At 39.3% G+C, this 8,987-nt stretch overlaps 1 long non-coding RNA gene across 1 annotated transcript in view; it reads left to right on the top strand.

Moving 5' to 3' along the window:
- Nucleotides 1–6,198, top strand: part of LOC122461758 — a 49,637-nt gene extending 43,439 nt beyond the window's left edge. The window contains exon 2 of the long non-coding RNA XR_006283920.1: nt 5,779–6,198. This is a non-coding gene — a long non-coding RNA (uncharacterized LOC122461758). The remainder of the gene's footprint in view (nt 1–5,778) is intronic.
- Nucleotides 6,199–8,987: the final 2,789 nt, after the last annotated feature.

Raw genomic sequence — 8,987 nt, 5'->3', positions numbered from 1 at the left:
CCTTGGTGAATCCATGCTGACTGTTTCTGATCACTTTCCTCTCCTCTAAGTGCTTCAAAATTGATTCCTTGAGGACCTGCTCCATGATTTTTCCAGGGACTGAGGTGAGGCTGACTGGCCTGTAATTCCCAGGATCCTCCTCCTTCCCTTTTTTAAAGATGGGCACTACATTAGCCTTTTTCCAGTTGTCCGGGACCTCCCCCGATCGCCATGAGTTTTCAAAGATAATGGCCAATGGCTCTGCAATCCCATCCGCCAACTCCTTTAGCACTCTCAGATGCAGCACATTCGGCCCCATGGACTTGTGCTCATCCAGCTTTTCTAAATAGTCCCGAACCACTTCTTTCTCCACAGAGGGCTGGTCACCTCCTCCCCATGCTGTGCTGCCCAGTGCAATAGTCTGGGAGCTGACCTTGTTCGTGAAGACAGAGGCAAAAAAAGCATTGAGTACATTAGCTTTTTCCACATCCTCTGTCACTAGGTTGCCTCCCTCATTCAGTAAGGGGCCCACACTTTCCTTGGCTTTCTTCTTGTTGCCAACATACTTGAAGAAACCCTTCTTGTTACTCTTAACATCTCTTGCTAGCTGCAACTCCAGGTGTGATTTGGCCTTCCTGATTTCACTCCTGCATGCCCGAGCAATATTTTTATACTCGTCCCTAGTCATTTGTCCAATCTTCCACTTCTTGTAAGCTTCTTTTTTGTGTTTAAGATCAGCAAGGACTTCACTGTTAAGCCAAGCTGGCCGCCTGCCATATTTACTATTCTTTCTACACATCAGGATGGTTTGCCCCTGTAACGTCAATAAGGATTCTTTAAAATACAGCCAGCTCTCCTGGACTCCTTTCTCCCTCATGTTATTCTCCCAGGGGATCTTGCCCATCAGTTCCCTGAGGGAGTCAAAGTCTGCTTTTCTGAAGTCCAGGGTCCGTATTCTGCTGCTTTCCTTTCCTCCTTGTGTCAGGATCCTGAACTTGACTTTTGGTTTGGTAGTTATTAGGGGATTCCAGGGGGAAGTCTTGTGAATCCTGGCCATGAAAAAAGGGTGAGACTATAGAGGCTGTGGGAGGGGCCTACCGATAGGCTGAGATAAGAAGAAGCCTAGGGGGAGGTAGCAGGCATTGGGTCCAAAGAGACAGATCTTGCCTGCTCACTAGAGAGTCCCTGAGCTATAACCCAGAGGCCAGGGAACCTCCTACCAACCACCAGGGAAGGTGATGTGAAGTCAACCCCTGATATAAGGGAATAAGGACTTTTGAAAGCCTTAAGATGTGGGGATATAAGGACCACAGGGCCCAGACTTGGGGCTAAAAATTTTTTTGTAAGGACGTTGGACTTTAATTTGTTGGACACTGCTACCCTGGAAGGGAATTAAGGGACCAGAAAGGGTGACCAGACAGCAAGTGTGAAAAATCAGGACAGAGGGTGGGGGTTAATTGAAAGAACAAATTAAAGGGGAGCGTGAATACTGGCAACATGTCTTGTATCTTGTTAGAGCTATTGTTCAAACATTAGCTGAACGTGGTCTGCCTTTCCGGGGAACAAATGATACATTTGGATCATTGCAGAATGGAAATTTCTTGGGATTGTTAGAGCATGTGGCTCAGTTTGATCCGTTTTTAGCAGGCCATATCTCAAAATATGGGAATGCTAGCAAAGGTAACCCATCATACTTTTCCAAGACAATATGTGATGAACTCATTGGTCTAATGAGTGACAAAGTTCGTTCAGCTATTGTGGATGAACTAAGTACTGCTGGGTACTTCAGTTTATCTGTTGACTCTACACCTGATCTTTCATATATTGATCAATTGAGTATTGTACTAAGATGTGTCTCCCACAGATGGAAAAACCAGTTGAATGATTTATAACATTCCTCAATTTCAAAAGCCACACTGGTGAAGAAATGGCAAATCAAGTACTGCATTATCTGTGCCAAGTTTGCAAAATAGATTTCTCAAAGTGCAGAGGTCAATCTTATGACAGTGCTGCCAACATGTCAAGGCGTTATCAACGAATGCAGAAGAAGCTTTTAGAACAGAACAAATATGCCATATTCATACCACGTGCTGCATACTCTCTCAATCTTGTTGGCTGCAGTGCTGTTGATCGTTGTCCGGTGGCAGTAAGTTTTTTCTCAGCAGTCCCGTTACTTTATACGTTTTTAACTTTTACCACACAAGTCAAGCTCTCCAAGAAAAAGAATTGGATTTGAAAACATGTGCAGACCTCTGGCAATCATTAGCAGACTACTTACACACTTTGAGGAATGATTTTGAAAGATTTGAAGACCTATCAAAAGATATCTTGCCTGATACTAACTACAAAGAAGCCGAGTCCTGCAAGCGAATCAGGAAAAAACAAGCAAACGATAGCAGTGCAACAGAAACACCATTGAATCCTAGAGACAAATTTTGCGTATCTACTTACTACGCTATAATTGATACACTTGAAGCTCATTTAAAGAGGAGAGGTGACGTGTACAAAGAAGTATCAAGTAGATTTTCTTTTCTAAATGATATGGACTTATCTGACTAACAATATTCACAAAGTTCCCAAAAGCTAGTTGACTCATACCCTGTTGAGTTGAACATGAATCTCTGTGGAGAAGTACGGCAGTTCCACTGTTATATACGTGCAAAGTTTAATGAAACAGGAAAAATTAAATTGTCACATTGATCTTCATGACACAGTATTGAAAGACGGAATACAATGTGTATTTCCAAATGTAGAGATCGCACTACGTATTTTTCTAACATTGATGATTACTAACTGCTCCGCAGAATGCTTTTTCTGAGCTGAAAAGAATAAAAGACCCTCAGAGAACAACAATGTGTCAGGACAGACTTGATTCACTTTCCCTATTGTGTACGGAAGCAGACATGCTTCGTCAAGTCAGCTTCGATGAACTTATCCAGAATTTTGCAAATCAGAAAATCTGGAAAAAAGCTATTTTAATTTCAGCATACATGTAAATTTTTTTTATGTCATTTCAAAAAATAAAATTTTATTTTACAGTATAATATTGTTTTTATTTTGAATTACATGGGTTGGGGGGCACCATAAACTTTTCAATGCCTAGGGCCTCTAAAGGTCTTAATCCAGCCCTGGCACCACCCTAAGTGTGGAAGCTTGCTTAGTGAGAACGGAGAGGATTTGGCAGATGATTTGGAGAGTATAAAAGAACCAATCTGGTTGATAAGGTACTCTCCTTTGAATATTTATTCATCCTGAATCAGCTGAATGCCTTGAGTCCCATACATCCTGCTGAGTCTACAGAGTGTATGACGTAAATGATGAAAGCTGAGGAGAACTTTGCAGTATTGCTTTAGTACTTTCTGTGTGAGGGTAAGTTCTTATATATTTTAAGGAGTTGTAAAAAAAATGGTGTATTTGGGTAATAGGAATAATCTTCTGTTTTAAAATCAGTTGGCTTTGTTTGCGGTGGGGAGGGACTACTATGTGTCTTAGAAAGAGAGAAAATTAAATTAATTTAAAAAAAATCAAATACATTAGTGATTGGAAGCACAGAGCTTGATTCATTATTTGCAGGTTCAGAGGGTGAAATCCTGCCCCCATTGATGTCACTGGAAAAGCTCAGTTGACTTCACTGGGGCTGTGATTTCACTCATTATATACACTATCCATGAGTACTCAGACACCCACCCAGTTTCCTTTCAATTTTTCCAATAGCATGCATTGCAAGTGAGAAGTGAGCAAGGCTTCCTGTACTCTTAGAATGTTGGAACGCCTGCAGCTACCATGTATTAGTTGCAGTTCATGACAAAAAGTATTGGGGCTGACTGCTGCTCAAGGACATAACACAGTTAGGTCTTATCATGTAGGCTATCCATTTCTAATTTATCCAATTTATCTGTTGCTGATCCTGCAGTGTCAAATCATTTTGAAAATATATTAAATTCATATCTACCCTTGCTAGGGTAGTTCAGATGTTTAATTAACATTTCCTTCTGAAGACAGTCACTCAGTGTAGACTTTCAAAAGCTCTCCCCTTGGGTGGAATCTTTTATATTAAAATTATTGCATTTATTAATTTACATATTAGCTTCTGGGCTGATGTTTTAGATTGCTTGTCCTTTGTCATATTTAAAGTAGTCACCACTAAATATAATGTCCACTGGAGCTGACAAGGACAAAGACAAAGACTGGCAGTTGGTTATATCCTCAGTGAAAGGACACTAGTTTGTACTGTATATTTGCCATGATGCTTGGTGAAATGTATTTAATCAGACAGGCTGTAAGAAGGTTCTTGCATGTGCCAAATCCTTGTATGAAACTGTCTGAGACAGTGTAACATTTTCTATTCTCTAGTGATGAGAGAATAAAATATAAGAGCCTTCCTAACTTGTCTTCAGAGCCAAATATTGGTAATAGAACGGAGTTCCAGAGTTGTGCAAAACCACTGGATTGCACTAAAATAGTAATGACCAGTTTTTTTCTCAAATTTTGGGAAATAAAAAACATATCCAGGTCTGAAAATTCATCGTAACTTCATTTCATTTTTACTGAAATTTCATAAATTTGTATCTGTGGGGATGTGTACATCTTCCTTCTAATCCGTAGCAGGAGGGTGACTGAAATGCAAACAATTTTTCAAGTAACAAGGATGGTCTAAAACATATTTTCTGTGAACCTAGGCTTGGCTGGCCAAACACTCTGTTGGTGACCCAGAGAGAAGATCCTCTGAAAATTCACCTTTAAGTTAACTGCCATAAGGGAAATCTGTGACAGAGTAAGGAATAGCACCCAGGTGTGAGGAACTGTACCTTTTAACAGGCTCATGTTATGTAATGCAGACGCTGGGGAGTTAGGTACTGAATGAAAAGATCTGTCAAGCACCTTGTCTGTGTGATTACTGCACACCACACAAGGGATCAGATGCTGCCTTCATTTGCACCTATGCAATTCCACTGAAGTCAGTTAAGGCCCGAATTTGGTCCCAGATACCTTGAGTGATTATCTCCTGCCTTAACCACAAAAGCATCCCTGTCTCCTAATGAATCAGCTACTTCTTGTGTCTGGAACATTAGAGGATAATAAGAGTACAGACCACAAGGAGGAGAGGCAATTAAGGAGCCACAGGCTGCATGTTTGTATTGCATAGCCCACCATATGTGGGCACAGCAGGTTCAAAAATATGCAGCTAAAATTAACCCCCAAAGTTAGTCTCCTTAGCACTCAGGAAACAAAACATAATATATTGGATGTTGGGACCTCAGGTGTTGTTCAGGTGCTAATTAGAAGCTTCCCACAAGACAACATTTGTATTTATTGGTGTGAGTAAAATAACTATGTAACTTCACCTAGCTATTACCATCTCAAGTGTTGCCTGAAACTGTTTGAACTGAAAGGACAAAATTTGCTAACAGCCCATTTACATTACTTATGGCAGAGAGACACATTGCAGCACTTACCCCAGTTCAGACAGCAGGAGATTATTAAAAGCTGTGTATGTTTTTACAATTAAGTGCTATGGATCATAACTATCCACCTTGACTGAATCAGAGGTTAGTGAGCAGTGAACAAAATTTGTTAGGTCTGATGTTAACTAATGGACAGTTTCCTTCTTTACAAACTGTTTCATCTGCCTCTGCTATGAGGTTCCTCTGGAATATATTCCAGCCATCTACACCTTACAATGTATATTTTACCATTGGCACAAATAGTTTGCAAATATGGGCTTTCTGTGTTTCTTTGCTATCCAGATTTATATATCACTTGAGTCAAATATTGATTCTGCTATCTCTTTATTTTCAGAGCTTATGTTTGTGGGAGACGAAACTTTGGATACAACACAATTTCCTGTAGTTAAATGCAGACTAAACAGAAGCCCTCAGTGGCAGCATTCCTTGGCTTTTAGGAGTAATTTATGTAATGGAACATTAACAGCTGCATTTTAGTGGCTATGAAATTATCAGAAAATTGGCTCAAGATATATTAAATATCTGAGGGCCTACTTTGATTTTATTTTCCAGTAAATGTGTAAATTTATGTTAATTCTTTCTCACTGTTTTGTATAATCTTAATACAATTATGGCCTATTTTAAAAGAATTGTGTGAGTTTTATTAGCTCTGAGGGTTTGGTTTATTTACACTGTAATGTCTTCAAAGGTGGAATCATTTAATTACATTGGGAATTTGGTAGTGTTTCTCAAAATATTAAACCATCTGTAAACATAAGCTCCATATTGTGACTTATGCTGCTTATCCTGAGTGATGGGAAATGAGATTCTTTTCGACATAAATTTTAAAAAGAAGAAACAGAATAATGTAAGAAATTTTAAGAAAAACTCACGAATTTGTAGTATATAATCTCCTCTTTGCAAGGAAAAAATAGAAAACATTCCTATGCCCTGCATATTTACAAGAAGTTTCAGATCTGTGGTGCTAATCCTGAGAAGCTGACAGCAACTTTTGCTGCATGTGGGGCAGCAAATAGAAAATGGAGCCATTTTATAGTAATTAAAGGATGTACTATTTTTTTTTATAAAATATTAGGCAAAATAAATAGGATTTAAAGTAGAGGATCTTAACAAAGCTTAACTTTGACATCTGAAGATGATAGCCGAATCCTCAGTTATGTTTATTCCAAACCTTTCCTTTAACTCTCAGAATCTAGCTTTCATCCTTCATAATTCATCACTTTCCTTGCTATGAGCGTCAACTACTCTAATGCATTTTTGTTGGGCCACTCGACAATGTTTTGGTTTAATGTCCCTCCATGCAAGAAGCTAGCAGTTGCTCAGATACTGACAATTTTTTTTTTGTAAATTCAAGCACATTAATAGCATTGTTTCCGTAGCTACCAGTCCATTAAACAGTTGATGTTATTTCCTTACTTCTGAGCAAGCCTAATGGGCTCAAAGATAGTTCCTGTCAAATCCCAGGTCCTTGTTCCAGAAAACAAATCATGACAGTCAGTAAGACCAGAGGCTGTGCATCTAATACTGTCCACTGTCTTACCTTCACACTTTAAATAACAAATTAGGAACAGTGCTCTTCCATAGATCTGATTTAAGGATCTCTATTGGCTATTTTGCACCTGTGGGGCATGCAGAATCTGTCAATGTCAATGGGAGTTTTGCAGCGGAGGTTGAGACTAGCATATTCAATAGAGATTGGCAGTGCAGTGGAAATGAGAATTTTTGTCCTAACTGCAGAATCGGAAAGAAAGGATAGGCAGGAGTACCGTGGAAACTGAATGTTCCTGGAAAAATAACCATTCTAGGTAATATTAGATGTTAAACAACCCAGCACACCCACGAGGTAAAGCTACCCCAGGGAACACCTCAGACAGGGTAACATACATAAAATGTAGCCGCAACAAAAATGTAGCCTTCATCCAGGGCTTAAAGTAATCAGGAACATGAAGAATGCATCTCCCCATCCTCTCCCACTCTCCACCTGGGAAACCTCTGCTCCCCATCTTCTACCTAATGAGGACTCTCCAAGGAGTGGGGAGATGAGGTGAGAGCAGCAGTTGGTGCTATCTTCTGGCTGAGGAGTTTCAAAGGTTTCTAGCCATGCTACAGAGCAGTGGCAGCATCTGGCTGGAGAAGAGGTGCCTCAGCCATAAGTTCCCTATTTGCTTTCCCTAAAGGAAGATCTACTCTTCTGCTATTGTCTCCTTCCTCTGTCTCGCCACTTCCCTCCTCCCCTCTTCCAGACAGGACAGGCGAATCATCTGCTTTTGCATGTAATCTCTTATTTTTCAAATGCCTTTAATTCTTCAGAATTAAAAATTTTAAGTCCAGAAGGGACCATTGTGATCATGTAGGTTGACCTGTATATAACAGGCCACAGGACTTCCCTGAATTAATTCCTGTTTGAACTGGAAGCTAGACAAATTCAGACTGGAAACAGGGTATAGATTTTTTTTTTTAACAGTGAGCATAATTAACTATTGGAACAATTAACCAAGGATTCTGGTGGATTCTTCACCTTTAAATCAAGATATGTTCCAGTTGAGACCTATCAGTTAGCCAATTTTTAATCCATAGAATGATGACTTTGAATCATTCTAGTTGCATCTGACATCTCAGTTTCTCCTGATCTCCCAATTTTTGTTTGTTTTAACATTCAAAATATAGTTTATATCCTGGCACAGTCTAAATGCCAGTATTTCTAGAAATGGGGGTGGAAACACCACCTTGCGCATTATTAAGGCATTGTGTTATTTTTAACCTGCCTTAAGAACACATGACTTTTTTTTTAGCTGATACATCAGTAGGTTGCTTTTTATTCTTATTTTCTCTTAAGAACACTCCAGTTGGGGAAAACTCCCTCTTGCTATTCATTCTACATGGTCAAACTGAGCAGCCTTACCTCTGAGACAGTTATTGGCAGCAGTACAAATTATCTGGCTCATGTAATGATCTGTTAGAGTATGAGAAACCAGTGCAAATTAGCAATAAGAAATGCTAAAGCTATATATCACTGGCGACAATTTAGGAATAATATCTCTCTGCCTGAAGCAGATTCTGGTGATTCACTGATAATTTGCTAGAAGCCTTTCAACTTGATTCTTATTTGTGGAGTTAATGGTAGGTTATTTTGCAGTGTGATTGAAAGACCTGACATCTTAGCTATTATTTAAGGCTGTTGATTCCCTTCCACATGGAAACTTACCCGATTTTAAAGCTTTTTTTTTCTCTCATGACAAGAACATTTTATCTATATTTTAAAATAATATGCTAATGTAATGAACTGTCTTTGTATATTTGCAATCTTGCCCTCAGGTAGTTGGCCTACAGAGAGATTAAGGAATCTGCTGCTGCTACAGCTAAGGACATTCACCATTAGTACAAGTGGTAGATGCCTGTGTTTTGGGAAATGAAGTCTCTGGGTTCTAGCTCTGGACACCCAAGGGTGTATGTGGTTTATATAGTTATTGTCTAGCATTGCGATAAATAAAGTCTGAGTCTACATAGGAATGTTGATATACCGAAGGATCATAATCAGGCATT

This window comes from Chelonia mydas, chromosome 9, assembly GCF_015237465.2.
Source record: "Chelonia mydas isolate rCheMyd1 chromosome 9, rCheMyd1.pri.v2, whole genome shotgun sequence".
NCBI lineage: Eukaryota > Metazoa > Chordata > Testudines > Cheloniidae > Chelonia > Chelonia mydas.
The sequence above is the reverse complement of the archived record's forward strand: the minus strand, read 5'-3'. Positions and strand labels throughout refer to the sequence as shown.